The sequence below is a fragment of the Humulus lupulus genome, chromosome 3 (genome assembly GCF_963169125.1).
Source record: "Humulus lupulus chromosome 3, drHumLupu1.1, whole genome shotgun sequence".
Classification (NCBI taxonomy): Eukaryota; Viridiplantae; Streptophyta; class Magnoliopsida; order Rosales; family Cannabaceae; genus Humulus; species Humulus lupulus.
The window spans coordinates 247,612,825-247,621,344 of record NC_084795.1 but is presented as its reverse complement, the minus strand read 5'-3'; the positions used below and the strand labels follow the sequence as shown (position 1 = coordinate 247,621,344).

Sequence of the window (8,520 nt, the reverse complement as noted above, 5' to 3'; positions counted from 1 at the left end):
CAAAGTAGCTCATTATCTTGCAAGAGCTTCTTATTTACAAGTTGAATAGTATTAGTGAGAGTGATATTCCTACTGAGTTATTGTAACGCCTCGCTTCTCAGGCACCTGGTAGTGCAAGGTCGGGAGCCCATAATTTTGTAATGAATATTATGTTTTATAAATAATATATATTTGTACTTGTGAATCATATTTCATGTTGTTAGAATTGGCCTGTGCATGAAAATTGTGGTTTGCAAGCAAACTAAGAATTTCAGTCTTATACCGAACTGAAATTTCTAAGTGGGTTAAATATCGGAGAATTAAGTGGGAAAAAATTAATAATTATGGCAAAAATATTTATTTGGGCATAAAAAATAAATTAAGGAGGTAATTCTTGGAAAGGATAAACCCTTCGAAAAATCCTTTATCATTTTTCTAAGAAAATGATTCCTAAGTGTAAAGCGTCATATTCTATTACTTTAAAAAATGTCACTTATCTCATAGATAATTAGAAAAATACCACTTAAAAGATAGATTCAATGGGGTCATGATAAAACATACTAATTTGGGCCCAATTTTTTTAAATTAAAATTAAATTGTTCATATGCAATGTTTAATGAAAATAAAAAAATAAAAGTTTAAGGCCCACTGGCATATTTAAAATAATGTCCATAACATAGTTCCTTAAAACTCGCCACTTATGTTGATTGTTTATTCGTTCATAGGAAACCCCCATGCCATACACACTCAGATGTCGGAACTCTCTACATCACAGTGTGTGCCAGAGAGAAACTCTATTTATTATCTGAATGGGGGAAAGTAGGGGATGAGCTAAAAACCCAGTAAGGAAGTACAACAAAATCAAAGATAAACACAAGAAAGACATATATAACATAACAACACAATCCATAACATCATCATGCTCGTATCTCATAATCAAAATGAAACATAGTCATACATCACATTCATTTAACATAAGCATACTCTTTGTAATCATGGCACCTCTGTTGTCCATGCCACATCTTGAGATAACTAGTATAACTAGAATGTTAAAACCTCCTCTATGAGATAAACAAGATCTCAGGTCCTTGAATAATCTTGGCGCGTCTGCCCTCTAAGTTAAATCATATCCTTAGTAACTCCTTTTGTTGCGTTGCATTCAGCGCGCTAGCAACCATCTCTTTTCAGTCATCATACAAACACATGTAATCCATTTCACATCAAAACAAAGGAAATAAATGTTACATCATACTTGCCATAACATTTCAAGATAGAATTCCATTTTCCATATCACATGGTTTATCATCAAAACATAGCACATTATTCCTTGTAACATACAAGTCTTACCATTTCATAGCATAAACATAAAAATTCTCTCTAACTTCCTTACCTCAGGTCCGAGCAAAGAAAAAATGAGGAAAACATCACAATGAGCCTATAATCATAATCAAACGTCGTCTCTTAGAATCACATAAAAATACTCATGCCCAACACATTCACCCCACGTGTGCATGGGCATGCATACGTGGTACAAGTTGCCCAATAATTCAAAACATACACATTTTCACATAAAATCATAAAAGAATAATGATAATTCTACCTATTAACTAGGGGTGTTCATAAAACCGCCCACGCCGCACCACACCGCACCACAATTAGCGGTTTAGAATCATTCGCTGTGCGGTTGCGGTTTGTATTTTTGCCAAACCGCGCGGTACGGTGCGGTTTGCGGTTTTAAATTTTATAAATGCAGTTTAAACCACACTGCACCGTGTCATTATATATATTAACTTTTTTATATATTGTTTTTTCAATTTTACTACATTTAAAGTTAATGCATAAATATTTATATAGTATAATATAATATACACAATATCTATAAATAAATATAATGTTTCATAGGATGCTAACACATATTCTACTTCAATCTAAAGATATTCCTCCTTAACTAAAATAATATTTACTTTTATATTACATTTTTTATTTGTTATTAGTTTGTTATATTTTTATTGTTTTGCTTAAAGTTTATTAGCTTGTTGTACATTTAATTATTTTGTTAAACACTCTATGGTTATGAGATTTATTATGAATCTTTCTTAATTATAATATTTAATTGTTAAATTATTTGGCGATAGGTATAAATCGCCAAAACCGCACCGCACCACACGACATTTTTGTGGTGCAGTTTATGCGGTTTGAGGTTTATGCGATGTGGGTTGCAGTTTGGAAAATTATTCAAATAGCATATGCGGTGCGGTCCAAAAAATTAGAGAAAAATCGCACAAACTGCACCACGAACACCCCTACTATTAACCATTCATGGTTACAAAGTAAAAGTCATGTATTTGAATAATATGCATATATTTGACATAAAAATGCATTTGCATGGGACATGCATACGTGGGAGCGTTGTTAAAATGGTAATTCCTACATACTTATTTCTTGCCTCTTGAATCAAAATTCAGCAACTTAATTTAATTACCATTACTTGTTTCTCTAACTCCCAAAATTGTTAAACAAATTTTAATACATCACATTTACTTTTAAAAAAATTCATTAAGTCTTTTCTATTTTTTCATAAAATAATAATTCTATTTATTATTTAAATAACATAAAAAATTTGTGACAAATTTGTAGCTATTTGAAATACTTAATAAGTTTCTTGCTTCTTTTAGAAAGTAACTTTACTAATCTAGAAAAAAAAAACTACATGTTTTCAAGTGTGAATTTTTATAAATAAAGTTATTATTTAAGTCATAAATTATTTAGGTCTAGAACTAATTAATTTTAAATAAAATAATTATTTTAGCTTAATAACTCAAAGTTTCAGCAACCATTTATTTTGTTTAAAAATCACAAGTGAATTTAAACCATAATCTTTTTCAAATTTAAATAAAAAAAAAATTGCACCTAAATAATAATGTGAAAAATATATTTTTACATTTTTAAAATACCACATTTATCATATACATAGCTTAGGGTTTAATTTATTTGATGCACTAGCATTATTCATCTCACTTAAGAGACCTTTCTTATTTTTAATCCAAAATCCTAGCAACTATTTATTCAATTAAAATACAAACTTGGATTAAAACTTTATTTTTGTTTCATAAAATTCACAAAAAATCTGCATGTATTATGTTGACAAAAACACCATTAACATGTAAAAAAAAAATGTGCCCTTTTATTTACTTAAAAATCAAATACCACTTGAGGCATCACAAGTGCATTTCAAAACATTGTTTCACTATTATACTCACAAATTATATAAAGAAAATAGCAAGAATAATTAACACAAAACCCACTTTTAAATCATGTTTAAACAATTACTTAGACCAAAACTTCATATACCACTTAGATCAGCATTTGTAAGGGACTTTAAACAAATTCTCAAATCTAACACAATAATTTATCATGTTGCTAATGAGTATATGTGACATCAAATAAAAGTGAGCAACATGCACCAATAACCCCTATAGGTCGAAACCCACATGATATAAACATAAAAATACCAATAACCTCATATACATTCACACGAACCCTAGCATGTTCCTATTTCCTAGATAACATGACCAAGTTCATAGAAACATCAAGAGAAACATAAAAAAAACCCCACATGCATTTTCTACACATGCCTTGACCGAATCCTACATACCTATAGAGAGAAATCAAACACTTAGAAATCAAGGGGATGATCTAAACTCAAGAATCAATCAAACCAAGAAAGACCATACCTATAGAGAGATTCAAACCTCTCTCTTTTCTTATCCTTCTTCATCTTTCCTTCTCTCCTTCTCTCTTCCTTTACGTTCTTCTTTCTCCTTCTTCTCTAGAACTCGGCAGCCACTAGAGTTCTCACACTCCCAACCTCCTATAATAAGCCCTCTTGACCGAACCCTAGAGCTAGGAAAAGAAAAGGAAGTTTCCCTATTAACTCCCTAATTTTTCCCTTGATTCCTTCCCCTATTTTCATCCCATTATTCCATCATAAATCAATTCCCATAATTCACAAAATAATAAAGAAACTAATTGCTGAGTCTAGTTTTGTGTTTTCTTTAGGTTGTGTTTTAGGTACTTTTTATTAATCTTTTTAGTTGTTTAGTGCAGTATTATGCTTTTTTTTTCTTTCAAGTTTTAGCTTATAAATAAAAGAAACGAACAACTGGAGCAAATTGGAAGAAAAATGATGAAAATTTGGCTTTTAGGTGTTATTCCATGAAAAGATGAATCCTCAAGCAATTTTATAGCTTCGATGAATTTTCGGGACCAAAATGACAAAAATTGAAGAAATTGTTAAGGGCCGAGGCACTACGATGCTGGGCCGCTGCCAGGTCCAAGGTAGAAAGCCTGTTTTTTGAGGTTTGACAGAGGGCCGCAGTGCTAAAGGATTTGTATGCCCGAAAATTGAACTTGAGTTGCGGCGCTAAAGAGGTTAGGTTGTAGCTCGCTTGACATCCACGCAAACCCCAAAATGACATGGGCCGCGACACTTGAAGTACTGGGCTGCAGCCCGCATTGCTTTTGAAGAAAAAAAAATATGTTTTAAATCTAATTTCAAGTGGGAGAAATCATATAGAGGGGAGAATGAACTCTGAAGGAGGAAACACACCAGGAAGCATCTCCATTTGCTCTCAACAATTATTTTTCTATTGCCTTTTAATTCTATGTTATTTTTAATTTCTGTTTATGTTTAGAATGACAATGTTGAACTAATTTCTTTATTAGGTTTTTTAGTGATTTCTCTTGAACTCCTTTGATGATATAATGCAATATTAGTATTTTTCTTCTTCGTCTATTAACACTACAAAAAAAATGTTTTTTAACTACAAAAAAATTGGTAGCAAATAATTTATTTTTGGTAGCTAATATATTTTTTGCTACCAAAATTATAGGTAGCTACTTCGTAGCTAATTCCCCGTCGTTAAAAGTTTTTAGCTACTAAAATATTCGGTAGCAATTGCTCTTTATTTGCTACCAAATTTTTAGTAGCAAAAATATATTATATCTAGTAGCAAAATGATTGATTTTGGTATCCCCTAAACATTACTTTGCTACCAAAGTTTTGTAGCAAATTACTTTAATTTAATAATAGAAGGATTAGTAATATTATTTTGTTAGTAAAATTTGGTATCAACAAACTTTCAAATTGGTAGCTAATATGATATTGTCCATAGAGTAACATTCTTAATTATTTGGTGATTTATATAAATAATATATTTAATTGTTCAAATTCTTTTAATATAAATTATCAAAGATCATAAAAAATATTCAAATTAAAATTTAATAAATTAATAAATTGTATGTAAATATATACAAACTTCAAATCAAATACATTGCATATACAAGGGAAGAATGCTTGATTTATAAAATATTGTTTACAAGATAGTGTTTAGTACAAGTTTTACTGCAAAGTGTAGAAAAAAATTCTTGACTAATGTCTCCAATCTCTTATAACTTTGGTCGATAATCCTCCTCAAAGCCTACAAAACTAATAATGAAATGATGCAAATCGAATTAGTTAAAAAGAAAAAAAAATATTCAACCATAGGGTAATATGTAATACTAAAAAGAACTTTAGTAGTTTCAAATGAAATGTTGAAGCATAGATAGTTTCAGAGACTCTCAAACCAAACCTTCAACGATAATAATGATTAATTAGAGCGAAAAACCTGTCAAAGGAAATAAAAAATGGAAGAATGTCAACAGACAAAAATAGAAGATATGAGAAAAATAGAAACTAATTAATTAGTCTAATAAATATTATTTGAATATATACACTTTCATAGTCGTCTATATATAAAACTATACAGTGAGATAGTTGAGAAACAAAGTGAAAGATGTTCTAGGATGATATTCTTATTACATAAGTTTAATATGATCGATGAAAGAGAAAATAAAGAAAAAAGCTCCAAAAAAAAATTTCTAGCTATATTCACTCTTACATGACTTGAGTGATTTATAATAGTGATTAGTGGTAGGATAAAGTGTGAGAGAGAGACTTGATCATGGGAAGGACGGTTATAGATACAAGATACGTGTGTGAGACCATGCATTTAATTATTTATATTGTTAATTATATATGTTTTTTTTTAAATGTTAATTATATATGTTATCTACACAATACAATATATTGTTAATTATTTTAAAGAGTCGCCTAACATATAGGTAGATATATATATTTATGCTATCAATACACGTATTGAAGATTATTATATATATTTAATAATTTATCTTATAGTATATATGAATGATAAAAATTACTTATGTTATATGTTAGTGATATATGGATTATATATCTATAATTATAATTACTATCCTTTAAGAATTATAGTTATTATAAATATTTTAAAGATAAGTACAATTTGATTTTTTGCTACAAAATTATTAGTAGCACAAATTTTTACAATTAAGATGTAATAAATTTATTTTTTCCTACCAAAAAAATTAATAGCTAAAAGTTTCAATTTTGCTACCAAAAAAAAAATGGTAGCCAATTGTATATAAAATTGTCAATTTTATGTTTTGGCGCCACTAGATTTAGCTACGAAAAAAAATTGGTAGCTAAAAATACTAATTAGTTACCAAAAATTTGGTAGTAGAAGCATTTGGTCTTATTTTGTTAATATTTTGCAACTAAATCATTTTGCTACCATATTTTGGTAGCAAAATACAAATAATTGCTACTAATAACATTTAGTAGCTAAAAACTTGGTAGCAACAAGATTATTTTCTTTTAGAGCTTGTCTCAATCTATTTTAGCGCATGAAATGTGATTGGCCATCTTATTTCATTTCCTATTTGTGTTTGAATTCAAATTGAAAAGTTTAATTTAAACAAGCTTTGATTGAAACAACATAGATTTAATCTTGAACGAAAGTATCTAGGTTATTTTTGTAGCATCTAGGTTGTGAATTGATTGCCTCTTGATTGTTGAATTTATCATAGAAATATAGAAAATTCACAATTAGGTTGAGTTTTATAATTCCTAATCCGATTATAAAACACCTTGACAACTTGTTAGCTTAATAAGAAGAAGAGTTTTTAATATTGTGTTAGTGATTGATAAGAGACATTGTAGATGAAATTAAAATCCCTAATTGTTTAAATCCTTGGAATTTTATTCTTGTTTATGTTCTTACAATCTTGCATTATTTTAGTAGTTTTATTGTTTTTAATCATCAAAATACAAAACCAATTTTCGTTAACCAAATAGAAACTAAGAACTAATTATCTGGTAATTGATAATTCAGTCCTTGTGGGACGATACCTGGTCTTACCAAGAAATTATTATAAATTGCAACTGTGTGCACTTGCATAGCTTTAATTTTCGCAACAAGTTTTTGGCGCCGTTGCTAGGGACATGAAATTATCAATATAGATATAATTAATTCTATTTATAATTTGGTTGTTCTTTGAACTGTTTCAAAAAAAATTTGCATGCATTCTTGACCATTTTTTCAGGTATCTCTGTTATATGAATAGCAGAAGAGGAGCAGATAACCTTGTTCCTATTAATCCTGAGATTGAGAAAGCGTGCAGGCAGAATCGTAGAAACAAGAGAGCTTCTAGTCCAGCTCTGGTTATGGAAAATCCTCAAAACAATGATGGGTTGAATGGAGGGGTGCCAGAAGTGGTGCAAGGACAACCTTATAGCTTGTTATGAGAAGCTTATTGGATAATGTACTCTGAACTATTATGGGAGTGCAAACATGTATAATACCACCAGCTTTGGAGGCTAATAACTTTGAGATTAAGTCGGCGATCTTACAAATGGTGCAGTCCATCATGCAATTTGGTGGCTTACCCTCATAAGATCCTCATATGCACATAACTCATTTTCTAGAGCTATGTGCAACATTAAAGTATAATAGGGTGAGCGACGATGCAATCAGGTTGAGGTTATTCCCATTTTCGCTGCGGGATAGATCTAAAAGTTGGTTGAACTCCCTTCAATCCAACTCTATAAATACATGGCAGAATTTAGCTCAAAAATTCCTAGCCAAGTTCTTTCCTCCATCAAAGGCAGCAAAGTTGAGGGGAGAGATTATTAATTACTATCAGATGGAAGGGGAGTCTTTGTATGATGCATGCGAGCATTTTAAGGAGATGTTGAGAAAATGCCCCCATCATGGTATTGAGAAGTGGATGCTGGTCCACAATTTTTATAATGGGTTGTGTGGTATTACTCGTACCATAATTGATGTTGCAGCTGGCGGGGCATTCATGAGTAAGAGTGCCAATGAATCATATGAATTGTTAGAAGACATGACCACCAACAATCACCAATGGTCTGATGAGAGGTCAACCAGTGTTTTTGTGTTTTAGTTGTGTATTTTATTTGGTTAGTATTTTGTTAATGGTGTTGTTGTGTCTAGGATGTTTAGAGTGTCACGTTTGTGTGAATCATGTTGTCAATGCTAGCCTATGATATGGAAGAAAATGTCGTGCAAATTTTTTATCAATTGAATCTGTGCTTGGTTAGACTTCATTGGTAGCTTGTTTCGATCCATGAAAAAAAAAAGAAAAAAATTTAATGTTTAG

The 8,520-nt window shown here is 30.2% G+C and overlaps 1 non-coding gene across 1 annotated transcript; it reads right to left on the bottom strand.

Annotated features, from left to right (window-relative positions):
- Positions 1–8,007: 8,007 nt before the first annotated feature.
- Positions 8,008–8,114, bottom strand: LOC133828036 (small nucleolar RNA R71). Its single transcript, XR_009890682.1, has one exon. It is a non-coding gene; the product is annotated as a small nucleolar RNA R71 (small nucleolar RNA).
- Positions 8,115–8,520: the final 406 nt, after the last annotated feature.